Raw genomic sequence first — 25,460 nt, 5'->3', positions numbered from 1 at the left:
AATATAAGGGCAATTTGAAATCAGGGTCAGAAGTTTAGTGTGCCATAATACAAAAAAATTCAGTGTTTCTTGGAATCAAAATCCATTAGAAATTAGAATATACATTTTAACTAAGTAAAACGCATTGCATGTTTATAATATTTTGAGAAGTTTTAAGTATCAGCAGTGGTCAAGTTAAAGCTGCATCTCTTCCATAATTCCGCTATTTGACTGCTTTAGTTAACATTGTATTGGTAAAACTGGCTCTATTGTGTAACTTAACACAGAGAAAAACATTTTTTTAAAAATACTTTTGGAAAGTTTTTCATTCTTCTCGTTGAGATTTTCTCTATCCCAATTTAGTTTTGGGGTTGGACGAACATAATATTTGAAACAAAACTAGCATTAACCCTTTAAAAAGGGCGCAATCGCGGGTCCTCTAGGTGCTAGTGCCAACATCTCGACGCCGCTTAGTCTGATGACGGACGCCAAGGTTGCGAGACTCCGCTTACGTAGAGCATCAACGGCGATTCCATTCAGTATTACTGTTACGCTCAATATAGTTGAAATTACCGGAACTCATTTTGAAAATTTACTTCTCCAGTAAATACTACAAACAGTTTATTACAATGTTTTGATTTTTTTTAAGACAGGCCAAAGACGAACTTTCGGAGTTTGTGAACTTTTCCTATATGTGCGTCAAATAAGATTAATCATGTTTGCTTTTAATGTTGGCAGTTTGAAAAAGTAAGTTACATTTTTCTCAGTAAAATTTTGACAGAATTTTAATATTACAGACAGTATAATTACTAGAGCTAAAATAGATAAATTGAAATACCTTCAATATTATAGTTTGTAATAATTCAACTGATAATTAATATTTACGGGCTTCATTAAACTTTATTTGATTATATTACTACGGTAAACCCCAACAAATATAAATACCAAATTTATTCAGAAATTTAATATAAAATGGTCTGTATCTGTTACAGTTTATAACTATTATTAGTCAAAGACTTGGTAAAAACTGTGATTTAAAAGCAATAGTTTTTATGTGAGTAACATAGCATCTTGAAGTAGTGCTAACAATATTTACTCAAAAGTGCAAATTCATAGCTAAGTAACCCTCAACCTCAAACCTGAAAAATTAATGGATTTTCAATTAAATAAGGATTTTTTTCATAAATTTGAAATGTGTGAGTTAGGACGTTGATAATGGACTGACTCGTAGTTGGGGGATTATAAGGCCACTTTTATAAAGTCGAGTTATTAACACCCACAGTTAAACCAGACTAGAAAAAAGAAAAAGAAAGATTTACAGGATATTCCTTATTATAACTCAATATTTTACAATTTAACACCTTTTTCTTTTAAGTTATAAATAATCAGAACATTGAAGAAGGACATATGAAATATATTATTTCGTTTCCGTGAATTTAAACAATTTCTTAATTTTAACCAAGATTTTATTCTCTAGTTTTGAGATAATTAACGTTATTTTAACTTACTTTACTGACCACAAAATGTTTTCTTCAAGTTAAAATAGTAATGTAACCAAGTTTTGGGTCCGACAACTGAAATTAACGTACAAATTTTATTTTCTTGCCAGTCCTTGTATTTTAATAGACAACGTAAATCATTATTTAATTTGTGATAATTTTTAAGTTGATTCAGCATTTCTTCAACCATTATTTTGGGTCGCTCGGCTGGAATTTTAGCATTTTAGTCATTACTGCCAATTACCATTAATAATATTTAATCGTAATTGTTTACTTGGAAATTTCTCGAACATGCTAATTCGGCTTACAATTTAGTTACGGTAATTTAACGTACTACCAAGTCTTCTGCTACACTGAATATCGTAATTTTAATTGAAATTCGTTTTATTAAAACTATTATTATCATTAATTTAATCAACTATTTTGATTTTCTGTTCATTTTTGCAGTGTTTCATACTGAACAATAGAACGTGCAGAAACAGTCTTTTCAAAAGAATATCAGGTGTAAACGAAAATGAACATATTTTTCGTGAAATAAGCAATCTTTATTCCCACAAAAGAGATCCGTTTAATCCGAACGAAACGTCTAGATTAAATGGGCTTGAAATTGGGAGAAACGTTTCCCTCTTATTAATCAAGGTAATATAGAGATAGCAAAAAAAAATTGGGTAGGCGACAGTCCTCTCACTTTAAAGGGTTCTTAAATCGCCTCAGATTTAAAAAAAAATTAAAATGTAGGTCGTTTCTGTGGCCGCAACTCAGATTTGTGAGCGCAATGCTATAACGGTAATCAGTAAGCGGATCAAATAAAAATTGCTTCAAAAATGTAATTATCTAGCGTCCCAGTTCGTTCTGGCTAAATTGGATTTTAAAAAGGTCGACAGACCTGACCTTGTTATTTTAAAGTATTGTACTAAAATGTATGCTTTTTTTTATTAATAAAATGTGCGACTACACTGCTTTTTCTAAAAATACCAAATATGCAAAGTACCACAAAGTAATAAATCAGCTGACGTATTGAAATGAAATTCATAAGGGGTTCCTATGAAATTCCTGCCAAGAAATCCGGACATTATTTATATCAAATCTTCTGGGAGATATCGGTTCAGCTATCAATGTAGCCATCTGAGTAACCGAAACTATCTACATAATGTATGAGTAGAGTATCGATTCATATTTTATGTTCCATATGGGCTAATGGCGGTTTAGAATAGTTTCCATTATTGAATTGAAATTGCTTGTACAAGAGTAAAAAATACAGATTTTTTACTAATAACATAACTTGCTGTGATATGACACACATTTGTTAGTTACTCTAAATGTTTTGATTGTGCAGATTAAATGCAAATCATTTTTACTCTCCCTAAGCGTGTATATTTTAAATCTAAAAATAAATCACCCTAGTTTGAAATGCAGTAAAAATCGCTTAAAAATAAAAGTCATCATAAATTGTACTCAAAGTTAGAGCTAGGCGTAGCTGAACAAAGCGGTTCTGTACAGGATGAATCAATTTAAATATAAAACAATGGAGTTGCAAAACTTTCTCGCTATATTACTCATGCATTTGCGCATTTTAGGAAAACCCACCAAAAGTCTCTTTGAACATTTTTCGCGTTCGTTGAACAAAACCAAAGTCAACGCTTTGTTCGTTGAAAAAAAGTGATTTGGAAGTCTATGCGATGAAAATTTGGAAGTTTTCACATTGAATTTGTCGCGCTTACTTTTAATGGAGTTGTGACATTATTATTCAAATCAGACAAATCAACAGAATTGCTTATTTTTAGTTTTAAATTTATTCTGAACTGTTGAAATTTAAATTATGTGGTGATTATGATCTAGTAGTCTTGTAGTATAAATATTGCTGACGGTAGATTTGAACTTATCAAAACTTTTTTGTTTGACTTCTAAAAAATTTTATATCTGTCCCGACCTTTATTTTGTGACTTTATTACGGCAATCTTTGTCATTTAAATATGAAAGCAGAAATCCTCTTTTACGCCCTCCAGGTGAACAAAAAGTAAGTGAGCAGTTAATTCCGCTAAATCATCTTTATAAAAAGAGATCGGAGTTCCAAAAAAGACTACCCAGAATAGTTATGTAAACCCTATTTTTGATTTGTTTTTGTTTTTGTACACCTTTTTTGTGGATTGCTTTTCCCAACTTTTACCCTTATCCACTACAAATCAAAACACAAAACAAAACCAATTTTAGAAACTTTTTTAAATTACCTTTCTCTCAGTTGCGTTCAAAGTAAAAATAAACTCGAATCAACTCATCACTTTTTGAGAGAGTTAAACAAAACCACATTTAGAAATATTTAATGGTGGATAAAGTGTTTTGTTTGTGTAAAAGCGTTGAGCTTAACCATTAAAGAGGGGAAATTTTAAAGCACTCCAAATGTGGCGTAATCCAACCTTCGCTGCGTTAATTAAAGAAGCATTAACCCTGTCGATTTTGCTCAAAGTTTGACGTTAACCAAATTTGTAAAATACTTTAATAATGTATAAACTTCAACGATACTTAAAGTAACAGAACTAAGCCCTTCTGGATTGACTCTGTAAAGTATTAATGTGAAATGATCCGGAGAAAATTGGTGTAGCAGCTTTAAACTCAAACTTTTTAAGCACGTGTGACTTAGAGATGCAGAGACCTTATTATCCCTGAAACCTAGATAAAATGACTAAAGTTTTGATAGTAAAAGACAAACCTTACAAAAGGACTAAAATGAAACTTTTTAGTAATGGCTTCGGGATAAAAATTAGCTCTAAAGTTCAAATTACTTGAAAAAGCACTTATTGCAATCTAACTAAGAACTGAATCTTTATAATAAATGTAATTAAGACTTCGAACGTTTCCGTTTTTATAGCTCAAACATCGGGTAGCATTTTTGAAAAACTTTTGGCTTAAAATGTTCAGGATTGCCATCCCATAATACAAGGGTAGTTTTTATAACAAAAATATGATAAATAATCATCTTTTTTCATAATTTAGTATGACATGATAACCAATTTATTGGGACTTAATAATTTGACTAAAAATGTATCTTTAAGTTGCATTATAAAACTTAGTTGTAACGATATTTTATATTAATTAAGATATCAAGGGCATTATAAAAAATATGCCCTCAAGTGAGGGCATGAGGATGAAAAATAACGCCCTAGGACATTATTTCTTAGATAATTGACCTTAATTGGTGTCAGTATTGATGAAATAATAGCCCTGTCGGACATTAACGTAGTTTGTACTACACTCACTTTATTTTTCGCTTTTACTTTACCTTAAGGAAATTGCCACTTTCTGGCTAACTTAAGTACAGTTTCCTCCCTTAAAAGGTTGTCTATTATTACGGGTATAACCTAAAATTAGAAGAAAATTCAAGGGCGTAATAGAAACTATATCGAAAGTGAGATTTTAATCTCGATCCAGCAAAAATAGCAAACTTTTGTGGTAACAACTTGCAGCACGTAATTTCCCCTTAAATTTTCTCGCACTTTCTATCTATAAATATGCACATTTATTCAGCCACCTGGAACATTAGGCCGAAGTTAACTCCGACCCAGTTCGCATCAGTAAAAATCCAATTTAGGGGAGAAATTAAAGTTTGCGTAACAGTGACAAGGTTTTTCCATCATTTAGGTACTTGAAATGAAAAATTATATCGATTACCACTGGAGTGGACACGTGGTTGAGTGAATTGTGCTCCAAAAGTTTCAGTTGTTTTGAATATTTAACTTAAATTGCAACTTTCCGAGAATGTAAGCTGTTTTACCATTTATGATTCCTTAATCCAACTTAAACGTAAGTTTGACTGTGAAAAGCGAGGAATTCTGACAAAACTTTAACAAACTCAGGAATATTTAATGTTGTAACCACTCTTTTCAGTGGTGCATTCGACAGTTGGTAAATCAGAAATTGGTGGTTGGTTTTTGCTTTTAACATCTAAAATTCTCATTTCAACCAAGTGGTGTGAAATTAGCTTTTAGGATTGGAATGTACCCCAAGTTTCACTTGTGTCTAAACTAGATTAAATCAATATTTTTTTATTTTCTCGATTAACTCCTGCAAAAAGTTTTGAGGGTACATTTTGCAATGATAAATTGGAGGAAATGGGAGAGAAACCCTCCGACAAGGGTTAATAGGCTCAGTGGGGAAAGCCATAGGAAAGTACGTGATGAAATCGTTGCGAGAAGGGTTTAAATACACGTACGAATAACTCAAAAACAGGATTATTTGTTAGACGCAGAAAACTATACTAAAATTAGTTCTTAGAGCTTCAATAGAACACAAATCCGGCGATACACCCTTTGATTTTATATAGCACAAGCATATAGAAGACGGGATTGGAATTTCTTGTTAAAACTGGCTTTCCAGTCTCTTTTATCTAGGGATTCTTGCTTTAAATTAGACAGTTTCAGGTCAGAGACGGAAATCACAGTTCAAAGTCGAAAACTTTTAATTGGCAATTATTTCTAGAATTCTTTGAGAAAAGAAACTGATAGGATATTATTAGAGTAATGATTCTTGCAAATTACAATTTTGCAAAAGTAAGTAGCTAATAAGTTAGTTAGAATATGAAGTTATTAGGATGGATATATGGTATGTATGTATATGGATTTAGCGTCTAAAATATACTAAAAGTACATAAATTAAATTTAGGTACCAATTTTGTTCCGCATTCAGTCATTCAGTTAATATTGTGGATTCAAGATTCTAAGTATTGACATAATTAACTGAAATTTAATTAATTCCAAAATTTTTTTGTCACGTAACTGTTTTACTATTTTTTAAACACAAATTTTTTTAATTCGGCCGACATTCGAACTTTGACGTTTTGCAACATTTTCACGATTAAAATTGTATTAATCAGGGTTACGTGACTGTATTAATCCGGTTTCAACTCAATTTCTTGATCAATTTGAAGTTTGACAGATGACAGATTTAATTTGATGTCCCAGAAAATTTTCCATTTCAAAACTGTATTAATTAGGTTCACGTGACTGTTTTGACTATTTTTTAAACATAAACGTTTTAATTCAAGGGACATTCGAACTTTGAAAGTTTAAAATTTAATTTTTTTAGGGTCACTAGACTGTTTTACTGAATTTCAACTTTGATTCTTTAAATTTGACGTTCCGCAATATTTTCACGTTTAGAATTGTATTAATCAGGGTTACGTGACTGTATTAACCCGGTTTCAACTCAATTTCTTGATCATTTTGAAGTTTGACAGATGACAAATTTAAATTGATGTCCCAGAAAATTTTCCATTTCAACACTGTACTAATTAGGGTCACGTAACTGTTTTGATTATTTTTTAAACAATTTTTTTAATTCGGCGGACTTTCGAACTTTGACAGTTGAAAATTGAATTTTTTAGGGTCACCTGACTGTTTTACTGAATTTCAACTTTAATTCTTTAAATTTGACGTTCCGCAACATTTTCACGTTTAGAATTGTATTAATCAGGGTTACGTGACTGTATTAATCCGGTTTCAACTCAATTTCTTGATCATTTTGAAGTTTGACAGATGACAGATTTAAATTGATGTCCTAGAAAATTTTCCATTTCAACACTGTACTAATTAGGGTCACGTGACTGTTTGGATTATTTTTTAAACAAATTTTTTAATTCGGCGGACTTTCGAACTTTGACAGTTGAAAATTGAGTTTTTTAGGGTCACCTGACTGTTTTACTGAATTTCAAATTTGACACTTAATTTTGACGTTTTGTAACATTTTCACGTTTAAAATTGTATTAATCAGGGTTACGTGACTGTATTAATCCGGTTTCAATTCAATTTCTTGATCAATTTGAAGTTTGACGGATGACAGGAAACTGTATTCATTAGGGTCACGTGACTGTTTTGACTATTTTTTTTGACAATTTGAATTTTGACAGATAAAATTTGACCTCTGAGATAATGTTCAAGGTCAAAACTACATTATTTAGGGTCGAGTTACTGTTTTAATGATTTTTGAACAGAAAATGTCATTCTAAAACTTGGTTGTAATCTACATTTAAACGGTTGGGAAAGCTGACTTTTTAAACGTTAGGTGATGCTAACAATTTAAATTCACAGCTGACACCACTGTAAAGTTAAGTTCACCTGTCACGTGACACTGAAAATGTCATCTTTAACCGTAAAAAGTTTCTGGAAAATTGTTTTGTTTTAAAATTTTATTGGAAAAGAATTAAAAATTTTGATTTTCAGTTTGAGAGAGTTGCGCCCTGTCAGGTGTCAAATGTCGATCAGCGGTTATTAATTGTATTGTAATTTAAAATAAAGTTGATTCCAAAGCCTTTATGTCTTTAAAGATTGGTGTCATCTGTAACTTATTCTGACGTATAAATGCAGTAATACTCTGTCTAAAAATGTAGAATATAAAAAAAAATGGAAACGAAATGGATAATTTCAGTATGATTATAAGACAAATACTTGTATTATTTTGTTGGTATTTCTTCTTAATATAAACTTAAAAACAATCATGAAAGACCTTCACTTCTTCATGTGTCAATAGACTGAAATTCTATTTCATTCATTCGAACATATAAACTCCAACAATAAAGAGCCTCTATCGAACATTAAGCAGCAATCACAATATCGTCGGGCCCCTTCCAGTCAAAGCACGAAGAAAGGCAAACCTAAATTTGAAAACACAGTCGAGCTCGAGTTTCCTTTTCAAATAATAACTCAATATAAAAGGCCTGACGCGGCGCCCTTAAATTATCCCCTAGAGGCGCTAACTAACTTCTCGAAAACTTCGTGCAACATCTCGGAATCAATACTATTCCCGCTGGCAGGTGGGACATATGACATTGTGGTCCTGTAGGTTAGAGCGAAGAAAATTCCGAATAAAAGCGTCCAAATGCGACGCGATAAAACCGGAATTTCCAGATCCAGGAAAAGTTGGATTACGTAATATACTATTACAGATAAAATTCTGTATATTTTTTTAATGGAATCAAGAGATAACAACAATCAATTTCCCCTCAAGCTATCAACGATGTGTAAGTGAACCTATTAATCACTAAACCGCCAATAAAAAATAATTAATCCTGGGGATAGAAGCCGTAGTACTTGTGCTTCTTTACGTTATCGATTTGCTCCAGCTTCTTTTACAATATTTACCAGACAGTAATTGGAAATATAGCCCTAAAAGGGGGAATTGTAATATCCCTCCCTAATCTCTTTCAAGTGGTCATAAATGTTGTAACAGCCAATTACTCTTATTACCGTATTTTTTTTTTGAGTTACATAAAAGAAAAACCACAAAACGAAATATTCTTTCGGTGGTATTTTTCCACCTAATATCGAATGCAATACAAGCCTGAACTTTTCAATTCGAAATTTGCATGGTATCGTTCATCCCGACGTATTCCCGGTGCAGTTTGGGCACTTCCGTTAAAAATGCATTGAAAAAAGGGAAATTTTTCCACGTGTCGTACTGTAGTTTTAGTTGGGAAGAACCCATCTGAAAGCACTTAGATTACTGATTAGACAGACAGTTAATCAACTTCTTATCCTTTAAAACTTGTAATGCAGTAGAACAAAAGGAAAGTTGCCGCAAACCACCAACTATATCGCTAAAAGACTTAATAAAAGTTTTTAGTGGATTACTTATAAACTGTAATCATCTAGATAACACTCTCTTTGTCTAAGCAAAATAAGTATGTGAATTTCTAGTAGTGCTTGGATTAAATAACTAACTAAATCAATATTTTCAATAGAAAACAACTAATCAGGTAAAACTAATTGAAAGCGGGCGAATTAAAATTTTATTTACTTAAATGGTGATAATTGTCGTTTATTTTTCCAGTTCGAATAGCTCGAAATGGGTTGTAAAACGCTTTAATTAATAAGTTCAATCCTGAAAATCGAAAAGCTTTATCGACACTTTAATTCTCGTTTTTTTAAGCAAAACTAATTAAACATTTATCGACCGAAAACAAGTTGAATGACAAGTTTTTTCATCAAAACCTTTTATATTAAAATGTATTCATCCCTTGACAGCTATTAGAATGCCTTTTCAGCTGAAAACTTTCTCTCGTATACAGTCGAAAGTAACTTTAAAAAAGTATAAGAAACATTCACGCTGACGGTGATGCAACATTTCATATTTTTCATATTTAACTTTTTCTAGGGCACATTCGGAAGTTAAGGGAAAGTAAGGTCTGCGAGTTATTGCGCCATTACGTTTGTCCTCTCGGTTTTTTAGACAAAAATCGAATAAAAATGTGTGTTCACATTACATTGATAGTTTTCTTTTTGTTTTTTTAATTATTGAAAAAATGGTACCAAAACCCCATTAACACCTAACCTAAGGAGATGAAGTTATATTTTACGATATTTTCTCTTCTTTTAAATTACTGCAAAAATGGACCAAATCTTACAACCTAGTAAAAAAAGCAGTAAAGTAATCTAAGAGAATTAATGCAAAAATCACTCAATGTTTGGGTGCCATTTTCTCTTATTTTGATTACTAAAGATATGGCGTCAAAGCACGTAACCTAACCCAACAAAAAAACCTACCTAACCTAAGACAAAGTAACGCTAAAAAATAACAGTGTTTTGGCGTAATTTTCTCTTCCTCCTTTCAATTACTAAAAAAATGGAGACAAAAAACAGTAACCTAACCTAAGAAAAAATAGCGCCAAAAATATAACTTACCGCCATTTGCACCGTCGTACTTTAAGCAAAGCTTAAGTTGAGTGTGGTTTAGAGTGTGACTTCTTTTACCTGTACTGTCACAGTCTCACCCACACATAACTGGCACAAATGGGGGATAGTGATTCTTCTTTTCAATTACTGAAAAAATGTCGCCAAAAATATAACCCAGTGTTTTGGGGTCATTTTTTCTTCTTACTTCCAATTACTGAAAAATAGCCCCAAAACACATAACTTATTCAAAAAAACACTAAGCTGACTTAAGAGAAAATAACGTCAAAAATATATTCCAGTGGTTTGGCGCCATTTTTTCAAATTTTTACATATTCTAGTAAAATAAAAAAACCATTTCCCTAATCTAAGAAGAAAAATGGTGCCAAAACTCCCAACTAAATCAAACTAAAAAACATCAACGTAATCAAAGAAACACTGGGTTATACTTTTACCGCATTTTTCTTCTTTCTTCTACTATTTTTATAAACATTAACATAAATATTGTGATTTCAAAGTATTATTCCAAAACTCTAACCCCTTAACGCTTTGAAAGTATTGTAAAACCACAGACAAAAAGTAACCCAGAGCAACAATCTGTGCATTCTAAGCGAAATATAAAAACAATGTACTGGAATTAACTTGAACGTTATTGCAATTCTGGAAAATCCCAGATATTAGCCATTCGAAACTAAAACAACCAACAAACATTTAATGTCCGTAACATCATGGCTGAATTGCAATGTTCTACAAACGAATATGCATTATTAATAACGTCCCTTCCTGAACGTCTGGTGGTCGAGTTCGGTTTATTTTCATTCAGAAATTTTATTTGTTTTTATTATTTTGATGTTGGTGAGGTTTTATCAGGTGCAGCAAATAAATTTCAGATAATCTAGGATTGCTTGTTTAAGAAGAAGCTCTTTATCTTCATTACAGGTTAACAGAAGAAAGTTATTTTTAGCTTATTTAGCTCAGCTAACTTTTATTTTGCTCTTTTAGCGAGGTTAATTGAAACGAACTCAACTATCCGCCTCCACTAATCCCTGTTATAACAACTTAATAGTGCTAGTGTGAAACAAGCTTTCAGGCAAACAAAAATGTTGAACTGCAAACAGTGACAAATTGGAAAAAGTAAAGCGAAAAGTCCGAAACAAATTTTTCCTTCATTATTTCTCGACGTTTAAAGCGACTTTGCTGGTATTATTAGTTTAACTAATTGTTCCCGTTAGAAAAGGTTTTTGTTTGCTATATTAACTTTTTTTTGTTGATTAAAATTGTGTAACAAACTTAATCTGTTACAATGTAGGTAGGTTTATTATACAGAAATGCCATGCATTCCAGCAATTTATATTAATACAATAGTAAGCGAAATGTGATCATTTTAGCCATTACGACCATTTGTGCACCAGCAGACTGTCAGGAAAATGTTGAAAAATTGTTTATCCATACGTATTGTGTAGGTGGAACTGTGCATTTATGACAAAAATGTTTATTGGAATTAAAATTCAGTTCAACAACGCAAAATATTATAAAAACAATATCACTTTTCACGTCCGGTTAATTGAATAAGTGAGTAAACAATTTAAAAATAATTGATTTTGAATAAAAGCCACATCGTATATAAATATGCACAAATAAGGGGGGAATCAATAAATATTCACACGTGCAGCACTTGTCCTCAAAGGTCAATTCCATGGCTCTAAAAATAAAATCGCAGACTCGAATAAAAGTAAAACTTCAGACAAATAAGGCGATGCTTTTTGAGACTCGACGGCGTCGTTCCTAAACCTTGAAAAACTCGATTATAGATATTTCGTTCTCACTATCCCTTAATATAAATTGCGAGGCTGATTTATAACTTATAGTGCAGGATAACGAATTGCCTTTTCATGGTATTAATCTTTTTAGATAGGAATGAAAACTTCCTGGTTCACGTTTCAAGGGAAATCTGATATTAGACCCACCAATCTTGAAAGTTTGTGAAATATGGTTTCTAAAATATTTCCAGTAAACTACATAATACTGTGAAGCATTTGATTTTTTTTTTCAAATATGTCAATCTTAAATATGTTTATGAAGAATTATATTTGAAAAATCCGCGGCACAATCAAAATTATTGTGCAACGACTTTCTAGGGTGCACAAGCAAACAAACTACTTATGCAGATTAATATGAAGAATGTCACTGTAAAAAATATAGGGTGATCTGTTTTATCATCCGTTCTGTACTAGTAAATGGTCTGCAGGGACAAGAAATAATACACTAGTTTTAATTTACCAGTCAATAAATTTTATATTAATAAACAAAAATTAATAAGTTGCTGATCTTACAACTTAACGTAGCAAAAAACACAAATACGGATACAACTATTTAGTTGTACAAATGTCGTAGCAACAACACGACCAAAAAAACTTATAACTAAAACAAGTCTTATTTTTTTGACTAAATATGGCAATCAAATATTCCACAAAATTATTTACATCATCGGTCATAAGAGTAGATAAGTACCAACGTTAATTATCACAATAACGCAGTATTAATCTTTAATAAAATGCTAAGCACCACGTTCAATTATAAAGAGCAAAATACCCAAAATTATTCTGAGTTGAAGTGCCAAAATAATGCGAGAGATGCATATTGCACCTTTATTTCACTAACACTGACACGGGAATTTCACTGCGATTGCATCAAAACAAACAGTACAAATAATAGTCAAACAAACTTACAGTTTAGTCACAGCTTTACTGATCTTTCCGTCAGCCACCAGAGAAATTTTTATTTTACTAGTCCGGGCCTGTCTTTCCAAAATTCAACCAACCTGATTTGTCAAATTGGATTTAATCTGGGTTTGTGGTCCACTGTTTTACCGTACAACAATCCTGTATTGCGTTTAATAGGTTAACTTATTTTAACCAGGGCTCTCAGGGGGTCCTTTGACCTAAAATAAAACCACTTGGGGTTCGGATTGGCAATCCGAAGTACTTCACAAATCTGGGTGGCCGTTCTATCAGCCAAAACAAACGGTCTGGGTTTGGATGTAACAATCCAAAAACAAAGTGATACCAAGAGTATGATACTAGTCAACAGATGATTTCTCATTTCTCATCATTAAAGAATTCCAACTGACTAATCCAGTGCATAAACGAACATAAATAAATTTCATTGTCAGTAATACAATTTGTTTAAATTTTAATAAGCAATTTTTTCCAAATAACTTAACCTGACTCACATGACTAACTCAATCATTCTTCACAATTTTGTTTCCAAAAATTGCTGAATGAAGAAAAAACGAACGCTGATCCATTCTTGGAATTTTTCAGATATTGTAGGCTTTTGGTTTCTATGTTTTAATGTGCAAAATGATAACCTAATAGGGTGAATAGGTTTTTTTAAAGAGGAACATGCGGTTTTCTCTTGTGTGGGGTTTCTAAGCAGTAATTTGAATTTTAGTTTGATTTACTAGTTTATATGAATAAAGTAATGTGTAGTGACAAGTATGACTGTTGAATTGTCACACTAATTACACTAATTATCATACTAAATACGAAAACTTTATACAACACAAATATTTAGACAAGCTTTAGAATCAAAAGCTGTGGAAAAAGAACTTAAATGACGTTAAGAGGATCCTGTTAAAGTCCTTTTTCCTTCAACGCGAAGAGCGAGATAAACTTGAATAACACGACAAAATGTCATTATTGCTTTTGTTAGGTTTGCTGCAATAAGAGCATTAGTGAAGTTTATTTTGTCATCAATGTTGTTTTAAGTCAGAAGCAAGATACTAGCTAAACTCGAGCAAAAGTAATTTTCCAAGACAATTTTAAATTAAGAGCTTGTAAAAACAAAATGTTTAAACCTTTGTCTGGTATGAGAAACTTTCATTGTTTTTGTTTTCATTAAAGTCCAAAACTCATGTTTCTCTATTATTCATTGTGTTTCTAAACCCTATTTACTAGCTCAGAAATGCACAATAACAGTGATAAGTTCGGATATTTGAATTCGACAGCCAAAGCAATTTAGCTTCATTATAAAGCAAAATGGCAGGTCCGCAATTTCCTTGCGACCGATAAAACGTCTATCACATCGGGTTCACCGACATGAATGGGTATTGACATACTGATTTTGGAATCTGTCCACGGTTTTACTTCTTTTATTCAAAAAGCAATAGCTTTTCAGCTCTTAGTGCTTTAATAGAAAGTTTCATTATAATAACTCGGGTTACCTTGAAGGTATTTTAATTTTATTTTTCCTAAAATACAAAATTTTAAACTTTTACCTCAACCAGATTTTAATACGTTAAATCTTTGAAGATAGGCAGGAAGAATTTGTGAGCAAAATGAAAATCTGAACAATTTTAAGAATGAGGAGTCTTTTACAGCCAGATGTTTTTAAAATAACTTGAAAAATCTCTATAAAAAAATATTTTAAATACTTTTTAAACAATTACTAAATCAATTTACTCATAATCAGTGAGTTCATATCGATCTATGTCATTTTAAGGATGCCAAAAAGATGGATGATAAAACGTAGGAGGAAAATTGCAAGAATTTTAAAACAGACGTTTGATTGATTTGGCACATACAAAGCATCAATACTGAACGTGACTAAATTTGAAATCTCTCTGAGAGACGTTTCCTTGGAAAAGTGAAGTTATTTTGTTTGAAAGGTCACATGTTCAGAATCAATATTAAGGAAAAGTAAAAGTGAACATTTTTACCTTTTTGGCGTAAAGTAACACAGTATAATAGTTTTAAGAATTACAATTTTTCCTTTAAACTACATAGTTTTACATTAAAACTAGAGTTAGTGCATCCTAAAAGGTTAAAGTACTTTACTTGATCTGATGTCTAAGAAGATTAATACCTCAAAAAGTAATTCATTTTCCTTAACTTCTTCCTTAAGTGATAAATTAGTCCATGAGATTTTGATTAAGAGATCTTTAAGTTTAAAAGAAAAAGTACTTAAAATCCGCTTGAAAATGGAGGGTTTTCCCTTCAGACTCATTTTTGTTTAATGTAGTAATAGCCATTACCTGTTAGAAAACATGTAGGAAGTGTACTAACTAGTTAATGGTAAATGAAGGGGTGAAGTAAACTTTAGTTTGGCATTAGTGAGGCACAATAAGAGCTAGTATAACTAGAGAAATATTTCACTGCTTTGTTAAACTTGAAAACACACTCTGAAGAGTAAGCTGTTAATTAAACTTGGTTCTAAGAACTGTAAACAGAACTTAATCATTTAAACCATAAAAGAAATCATTCAGGTCATAAATATTAAAAGAGAGGAAACTTTTACAGCTTCTTTGTACTATTTTCATCGTGACAAAACAAATTTATCGCTCGCAAAGAACTCTTTTTGCTCTTTTCCCAGACTGCAGAGACTGCTTCAATCTGCCTAATTAAAATGCATGGTAAAGTTAATTCTTCATTTATTGCTCTCTGGTTGCTTTTGCGCCACAATTCAGACAAACTGGAGGATCGTCGTTCCCCAGACACCGTCTAAAATAATTCGCTTTAACTTTTTAGTCTCTCTCAATTTCAGCCATTGATAACTTTCTCTGTGAATCAACAAAAAAAGAAAATGCAAACTCTGTCTGAATAAATTTGACAAGTCGTGGGATATCTATCAATTTTTCGTTACTGCTAAAAGTTGGAATTTATAAAGCGCTTTTGTACTGACACGCTAATGATATTTACAGGTTTATCAGTGGAACGCAATTGCAAATTGGAACAGAAATATGCAAAACTAGTTGCCGTTCAAATTTGGAACTGTGTTGGGTCTAATTCAATTATGTTTATCGCACTGCAATAGTTTTCTCAATTGAAAAGCCTAATGAACGTTAGTATTTATGATCCGGTTGGGTGACAGGTTAAGCTTTGTTTGAGGACAGACACTTTGATCTTGCATTAGAGAACTGGAACACCTATTTACACTCCCTTAGTTAATTATGTGAGTTTGCAAAAATCAGCTAATAAATTGTATACAAGATTGATCTAACTATAGAAGAAGAAATGTTAACACAACTGGGCCTTAATTCTTGAAATCAGGAAACCGTCTTGTATTTTATTGTTGGTCTGCTTAAATAATATTAGGATTTATGTCTCGATTACTGCCACGTGGAATTCTAACCGTTATCGCAATATAACTTTTATCAACTTAGTCCATATTTGTGATAGTAATAACGGCAATTTATGTTTGTACTTCCATTAATCAACATAAGCTATAACAAATATTGGATTCAAGTGCCTCAGAGTTAAACGAAAAAATTGCCTTGGTCCTTTTTCATTCATTATTTATTTCATAATAATAATCAAATTGTGACACATTTCCTAATAAAACTACTTTACTTAACTAGTTGTTAAAAAAAAAACAATTTCAGAGTGATTAAGCTCAGGAGTTTTGTAACTTGTGTCATTTTTATCTCACATTGTGTATTTAAGCAATTCGCATCTACAAATCCGACATTGGGAGTAATGAATTAGTTCAACCAAAATTTCCGTTTGACTGGTGAAATTCAAATTCATTCAGCAACACAAATTATGTTTACAATTTGATCCTTTGTTGTCGATCATCAAATGTGGCAGGCAATAATTGAACGTGATTTTTTAACCGAAAGTAACATTCAGTTCAGTTATTAATCATCCAGCTTGTATGAAACGTCATAAATAGTCCTAAGGGGGTACTCGGTGTAATTTTTCAACGTTGCTAAAGCTCGAGGGTATGTCACATTGTAGGAGTATAATTTGTAGGAAATTAAAATTGTGCTAAAGATGTTTTGTCATTAACTTTTTCGTCAACTGGGCAACATCTGAAAATCCATGTTTTAGTGTTGCTTCCAGATTGTAATTACTGCAACATCTAATGCAAATGAAAGGTGATGTTTTTGCACCGATTTAATTATAACTTTACAGTCTAATTACATTCAAGCTCTTAAAAGTTTCAGCGTAACAATATCTAAACAAAACTATCCAGTGGAATTAATTTTGTAGAATTTCGAGGCTGAAATAACTTGTTTGAAAATTGTTTGCATGTCGGTTTCAATTTTATTTCAATTTCAGTTATGTACCATAATAAGTAGGAAGCCTAATAGACGATAACCACCAATCGACCAATTTGTTGTGTTATTTTCATAAAATAATTTCCACGTGCAGTTCAGTTAATATAACTTCATCCAATTTATATGTATATTAAATGTCTTTGGCAGAAAGTTAATTAATCAGAACTGAATGATATAAATAAAAAATATTGGCAGTTTAATACAGTTTTTACAATATAAGTAACGCAAAACCCCATATTGTGAATGAAAATTAAGTTATTGTTAAAACCGTTCAGCGATGAAATTCATATTTACACAAAGTAATTTCATTAAATTTGCGTAAAAATAAATTTAAAATTCAGATGTGTTCACTTCATCAACGATTTTTAAACATTTGAATTGAATATTTTCGCGCATTTTCCATAGTAATTCGATTTTATTTTTCAAATTAAATCATCAATATTTTTGCGTATTTATAAAAGTTTTGTCAACGATGAGGGAGTCAACCTAGTTTGTTTTGGTGAATAACTAAGCGGAAATTTGTTAAATTGAGCATTTTGTATACTAAGTTATTCATACTAGAAAGTTCAAAATGGTAATTCTATTGAGTGTCAATAACAATTTCCGGTTTATTTGCAAACTTCGGCTTTCAATACAAATCAAACACACGTGTCGATCAGTATACGGTGAATCAGAATAAATCCTAGAAGCAATTTGTATTTTTCTGACTGCAATTTTGCGACAGAAAACAAGAAATATTGGTATTCACGCCTTTGTGTTCCTGCCTTAAATTTGCGTTTGCTTTGAACAGCAAAATGCTATTTGGTTCGGTAAGCATTTTGACCAAAAAGTGCATATTTTTGATATTGCTTGAGCTTCCTGGATAATGGAATGTCACATAAATCCTGTTTGTGGTCAAACTGTCTAGAATTTCTCTTATACAAAGAATTTTTTAAGTTTTCCAACTAATATTGGTGTTAGTTTTATTTTTTTCTTTGACTACTGTGATGCCACCTAAATAACACTTCATCTCAAATTTTCCTACATTTAAAGATAATACTCACAAGACGAAAAAGCTTTGAATTGAAATAAATTTCGGCATCGGACACAATTTGTGCCAATTTATGAAAACGCCCTAAATAAATTTCTCCGTTGTCGTTTTCTCTTGTTCATCAACAAACCGGATGATCGTATTTTTCAAATTTAATATTTCAATTTGTTAAGGCTATTTTAGGCTGCGGCCTGGAGATTTTCCCACAATAAGAGAAACAGAGTTATTTATTTTTGAAGGAATCAGATAAATAAAAAGCAATATAAAAGCTGGATCAAATGGCTCCTCTCTCTTAAAAGTCCAATTTTCCAATATTGCTTTTGCTGTTAAATATGTATAGACCCCCAGGTTTGCTTCCTTTTAGCAAACTTTTGGTCTTTTATAAACATTTCAGAATTTCAACTTTCCTTTTACCTGCTCAGGGTGGTTAATAATGTGGTTGCATTTAATCCAACAAAAGCTCCTGCAGAGATTATTTCGAGTATAACTTAGTCATTTGCTACGTACTCCAGAGACAATTCGCAATAATGCTGAACATGCAATTTACTTGTGGTTGCTTCACAACCAAGAATTTGCACACTTGTCCTGTGATAGTCACGTGGCAGACTTGAATATTGGTTTAATTAATTATTCAATGAAATGGAATTACTGAAACAAAAGAAGGAATAACCCTTGAATTTTCAAGTGTATCTTTTCAATAAAACCCGTTCTTGAATAAATAGCGAGGAATTTCCGCCTGAAGGCGGCAACTAGCACGTTTCAGTTGAAACTTTATCTCTAAAATGCACCGTTATCAAATTTCACGACCGTGTTCATTTTATGTGTATCCTCTTATTCTTGTGTTTGAATTTTTAGCGTTATAAGTCATGTTTGATGTTTTTAGTGCAGTTAATTTTAAAGCATGAACTTTGAAATCGCCGTTGAAGAAATAAAGTCTGTCGGTGTTTTCGTTCAGCCTCTACAATGTTAAAGTAAAGTGCTTCTCTTAATTCTCGTCTGAAAGCTTTTAACGGCTAAGCTTTAAAACCTGTTGTAAACACCAGATAATTACTTTGAAATCCGCATAAGAATTGAAAATAATCTGCCGTCGTTTCAGTCACATGTTTAAACCGAAGGGCGTGAATTAATTCAAGGTATGGAACGTAATCCTAAGTTGAGTCAAAAAAAGACGACAACAGTGTAGTGGATTCAAAAAAGAAGAATCGTGTTACGCTTAGTACAATTATACGGAAAAAGACGAAGCAATGAACAAATGGGTTTTCATGTAAGTCGCTAAGGATTAAACGGGTCGACATAGTGTCGTTGTAGCAAGTGAATCGGTTCAAATTAGGTTTAACATTTAATCCAATAAGCTGGTTGGGAAACGAAAGGAAAGCCCCATCCTACACGTAAGACCGATTGGGATAAATAGGGTAATATGTAACCAATAAGTCGTTTGCCTTGATATTAGGTTGACAAAGAAGCTTACAATCAACGAATTAGTGTAAGATGCTTATTTTTGCGTAACTCACAAAGATGAATCTTGCGACACGAGCCGAAACCGAGTGTCGTAAATCCACGCGTGAGTAACAGCCTTTACATGCGTGTAGAATATTATACTTTTTCTACGACTGTGGTTAAGTATTCCCAACGAAAGAAAATAAAAGTCTAGATTTTTTGTCGTGAAAATTAAGTCAAAAACAGACCACCAAATGTTGTAAATTGTACTGATAAAGGTATAAAATGCATTCAACCAAAGTCAAACTGATTTTGTTACTTTTCGAGTATGTTTTGTACTTCTATGGAATTGAATTTGGCAGTTTTAAGGTTTAGAACAGAGCTAAAACTTGTAAATATCGGCCAAATGTCGTAACGGTCAAAATTCCACTCATAAATCTATGAAATACGTTTGGTTTTGTTTATACTAATTTTATTGGATTTTAAGACTGTTTTGTGGTTTTATAGCTCTATGGACAAGATATTGCATGTCAAATTCAAAATTGACTAAAATTAAGTCAGAAACACACAACTAATGTTACAAATGCCAAAAATGCACTGATGAAGGTAAAAATGCATTCAACCAAAGTCAAACTGATGTTTCGTTGTTTTGTACTTCTTTGGGATTGAATTTGACAGTTTCAAGTTTAGAACAGAACAAAAGACAGAGCTGTATTGACAGCCAAATGTCATTTGTCAAAATATGACGTAATAATCAAGGCTATATTACACTGGTACGTCACTCCATTTTACTTTGTTTTTTGCTATAGGTATATTGGTGGAATCTGCACGTGGACTGAACCAGAGGTAACTGTGAGTATTAACTCATTACTCAAGGATGTTATTATCTATTCAAAACTAGTAAGTAATAGGCATTCGTAAACACAATTATTTAGGAAATATTAAGCAATCTTCTGCTATGTGCAATGGATAATATCCTGCAACAATATGAGATAAGAAGAAGTAATTTTCAGTTAAGTTTCAACTTTGAGTTTAGCAAAAACATCACACTAGATCAGGACTAGTTCATAAGCATGAAATCGGCTTGAAAAACCGGAAATTCGAGAACCTAATAACAGTTTCCTTCCGGAAATACACCTTTTAAAAAACGGCCAGATTTTATCTGGTCCGTGTGTAATAAAAGAAATGATACGGTCGGAAAGAGAGTACGGAAATAAAAAAGGAGGAAAACGTTTTTGGTACACCGTCATTACCTGGCTTATTTCAGTTTTAGATTTTCCTGGGGGAAATAACTTTGCAAATCCTCACTTTATGCATGGAGCTGATCAAACCTGAACCTTCCATTATAGTGGAAAGATTAATTTTTCTTGCCTACCAAACAAAATGGTTATACACCTTTACTATTCTCCTTTTATTTCAAAACTTTCGGTTGTTAACAAAAACAATTTGCATCTGACAGAGCGTGAACTTTTTGTTAGGGCACGAATACCGACAAAAGGTCAATATATCGATCCGGTTTTCACTTGGCCCTCGCAATGTTAACACAGACAAAGCCTTTGTAAAATATAAGCTTTTATAGCCTTTGATGCTTAACGTCGTTACGTTTAACCTTGATAAGTCGGAAAATTCGGCGCGAATGTTTTTCGGAAAGTTTTCCAATAAAACCGGACAGCTAGATTGGTTAAAGCCGGTCAAGATTTAAAAGTTGCGAACTGCATGTGTGCGAATTCAATTTGGTAACAGCGTGAACTTTCCGAAATAACGTTTGACGAGAAATTGAGTCGTAGGAAATTCTGTTGAAATAATATGTCGTATTTATTTGTCGGTCTGCCTGACAGCGAAAAATTTCTATTGAAATAGCCGTCATGTTTGCAGATATTTAATCTTGTGGAATGATTGAAAAATTTTTAATTAAGAATTTTAGAGTATGTTGCTGTTTTACCTACTAGCGTATATTTATGTTTAATCTGATTTTAAACTTGCGATAAACCACTAAAACAACTTTCCAAGAAGAACAAGTACTACCGCTTTTGCTATGTTACTGCGCATGAAATGAATTGATTATTACTATTGAATATGAGAAATGCTTTTGATTTAGTGAATAAATTATCTAAGCAACAAGTGAACCATAAATAAATTCAGTTTCTTCTGAAAGTCCTTCAAAGAAACTTATAGCATGCTATCGAAACGTAATCCGCATATATCTGCATCCACTTATCCCATTACAAAACCATTAAAACTATAGCAGCCGGTGGTTAAAAGTTCAGCACCAAAGACTTTTGCCCTTTTATATTATGCTAAATAATTGCATCTAATAAGTCTTAATAATGTTAGCACATGCACGAAACGACCCTCTGGCAGAAGTTAGCTAGTTTCTGAGCGAGGCAAACCTATTTCAAAGCATTGTTAAGCCGAGCTTTGCCGGCTTTGATTCTTTTATGTCAGCTAAACTGCAAAAATGCTGCAACTGAGTAAGAATCAAGTTGTTTTAATTTTGCAATAAAGGAAATGAAAGTTGTTAGTACTTACTTGGTTTATCCACGGCAAATACCAAATAATTACAGTGCATTTTCCCTCAAAAGTTTATTACGGCGATATCAAATTCCCTGAATAATAATGCTTCTAAATTTATACTCGGTCGCTTGCTACCGTAGGCGGATTACGACGTGTATCTTTAACATAAATTCTAACTTTGGAAGTTCCTCCTAATAATTTATAGGGTTTTCTGACTTTTTCCGTATTAGATAAACGAACAAGGTCAAAATAGAGACGATTTTCTGACGATAGGGAGAACGAGAAGCTTGAGTGATATTACCCGGCAAATATGGATTTTGTTTCAGGGTCAGTTGACGATAATCCACTAGGTCAAAAATACTGTATGATTAATTGATTGAAGGCTTTATTTCAATTAAATTCTGACGATTTATCATCCTCTTATCAAACAACATTTTGTTCAATACACATTTCCGCTGTATAAAGTTGTAATCAGAATTTTTAGGAAATTTATACCATTCCACTAATTCCACAGCATTGCTTTTTTATGACGGACATTAGATTAATTAAGTAGATTACCGCGGTATGAATAACTTCTGAAATCTTTGTTCTATAAAAAGCAGATTGCGTGCCCATACCAGTTTTCCCAAAAAGGGTAGAGTTGGCTTAACTAATTTCGTTCATAACCGTGAACTTTGGAAGTTTCGGTGGTTCAGGTTCTCGTGTTTGATAATCTACTATATTATTACACAACAGTTGCTAATGTAAAATAAGTGAAAATGTCGGTTTTTCGTAACAAAAAAAAATATTACGACTTTGTAACTATAAATCTCGTTTAAAGGCCTGAACTGGTTAATGCGGTGGAATGAAAAAAGCAGCAAGAAAGATCGCGTTGGAAGTTGGAGGGAAGTACGTATTTTAATGTTAAAGCGTATAAAATGGCATTGTTAAAACTAGCAATTTTTGTACATTTTTAATATGTCACAGGACGAGTATGGATAAATAATCTCAGGGAGATAGAGAGAAACCAAATGCTTTTAATTCCATTTGAAACAAACAGTAATTCAGCTATAAATTATTGATCAATGTAATAAATCACAGCAGCATGTAGTGAAATATTAGTAAAACCAATTTTAGCGGTACAGGGGTATAAACAAACGATAAAGAGCGTGGAATGTACAAGCTCTAATTGAAATTTACGTTAATAAGTACTTTCATCAAATTGCAAAAACCATTTTGATTAAGCGCGTTTTGTTGGAGAGTTTCAATAGAATAAAAGTGGGTATAATAGCAGGGAAATTATATTGCAAATTAGAGTTATTGAGTTCGTTAATGAAGATAACGTTTAATAATAATCCTTTCAAATTTCAATCACACTTCACAGAAATTGTCAATCACGTTATTGCTTAGACGATTTAATATTGCGCCTTCTTAAGTAAAACTAAGAAATTGTTTCTATTTATAGAATAGTATAATAACGCATGTAAACACTTGCATGAATAGGTAAAACAACTACGAAACATCTCGACAATGTTAAAGCTCTAAAGACAAGGCGAAGCACATTTCGTTCCAGTAAACTTATCAGCACAAACAGCGTCGACGACATCTTGCCTCTAATGCCAAAGTAGACATTTTCCTTCACCCTCGTTCCCGTTTTGTTTACCTCTGGCCTTACAAAAATGTTTGCTTTCGCGCAAAATTGAAGAAACATTTTCTCAGCAAGATTTCATTATCCTCTTGGGCCTGCAGTTACGGTCTCAATCAGAAAATTCCGCGCTGAAGGACCGGTGTGCTTGCGTATATTTATATTTAAATGAGAGGTAGTTTATTTTTAAGTGATTGAAAAAAAAGGACGCACACAAAATGGAATTTTAAGAGTAATTTAGTAGTAAATTGTTTAAAAGAGAGAATTTACCTATTCTTCGAATGGTCGAAGCTGTATAAATCATTAAATGGGTACCGTATTCAAGATGATTATAAAATTTTAAAACCAAAATATCAATAATACAAGAAGAAAAAGAGCAAATTTTTATTAGGGCCTAAACACTAAAGCCTGGTTTATAAAGCAAGTATTAGTATTATTATTAGTATTAGTATTAGTAATAATATTAGTATCAGCTGTAAAAATGGAAAGTGTTAAATTCCTCGTGATTGTTGAAGCTATTTTCAATCGTCAACCGTAAAAGTTTTCCCGTATGAAAACAAATTTATTTGAACGTGTTATAAATTTCGTGTAACATCCAGATAAGCTTTAATCCAAACAAAAGCCAACCAGAACTTTATCGACATCAACGGTAAATGTGATTCAAGTGAGCAAGTCGATATGTGCTAATATAATTAAACTGGCTTGTTCATCAGATAATTAATATTACCTCGTAAATTTTCGATCCATTTAAACAGTTATCACTATTACTAACAAAGCTATTTACTCAGGTTTTACAATAATATACAATAAAAAACAGAAAAAAGTGCATTTAGAAACAGTTCAATAGACTAGATATTACTGATCCTGCAATCACTGCCCCAATGGAATATCGAGCACTTCTCTCTTGAGAAATTTTGCCCAATATCAGTTACCAACAAAGAGACCTAAATTGACTTCAAACAGACCTGCAAATGCATCGTTAATGCAGTTGCACTTTCATTAACTCACCATTGGTTTCAGATAAAGCGCAGTGCGCTCAATTTATTTCCATACAGGTCAGCTTCAAAATGGATAATATGAAATTTATAGTATCACGTAATTTATATAATATTTATTGAATTTCAACTCCGTCACATCCTTTAAATTATTAAGTTACCAAACCAGATAACAGACAAACTTCCAAATGTAAACTTAAAGCAGAGTCCTATCAAGTTATAGATTTACTTAAAGGGAACTTACTAATTAAAACAATTCCAAGAGAACCACGTCCTATATTACTCCCTCAAAGTCGCAAATTTAATAACCAACTGATTTTGTTACCGAACGTAACTTTACGTTGCTACTCAATAATCCTTTTCAAATTACTTTTGCAAGTTTGAATAAAATATTACCAAAGCAATTTTCGAGGCAGTTTTGTTTATGTTCTTGTTTTAATATAAAACTGTTGTTTAGCAATAACGATTCAAGAAGGTATTATAATAAAAGCTAAAAACCAGTTTGTATTTACAATATTTAATTTATATCGTTTTTATGTCTAATATAAATCATTTTAATTGCTGCAATTTACAGAGGCACATATATAGAAATTAATAAAACTTTACGTCGTATGCACTGTAATGCGTCAGTTATACTGCTTTTTATTACTATTGTATTTGTTCAA

General features: G+C 32.0%; 1 protein-coding gene across 1 annotated transcript in view; it reads left to right on the top strand.

The window, feature by feature from the left end:
- Positions 1-412: 412 nt before the first annotated feature.
- LOC145727779 (uncharacterized) overlaps positions 413-25,460 on the top strand; it is an 82,244-nt gene continuing 57,196 nt past the window's right edge. Inside the window, exon 1 of the mRNA XM_081977601.1 lies at positions 413-726. The gene's annotated coding sequence lies outside the window, so the exon portion shown is untranslated. The remainder of the gene's footprint in view (positions 727-25,460) is intronic.

Source organism: Ips typographus, linkage group LG4 (genome assembly GCF_016097725.1).
Source record: "Ips typographus isolate SLU linkage group LG4, UJ_Ityp_2.0, whole genome shotgun sequence".
Lineage (NCBI taxonomy): Eukaryota > Metazoa > Arthropoda > Insecta > Coleoptera > Curculionidae > Ips > Ips typographus.
Note: the sequence above shows the minus strand (reverse complement) of the source record. Positions and strands in the feature narration are given on the sequence as shown.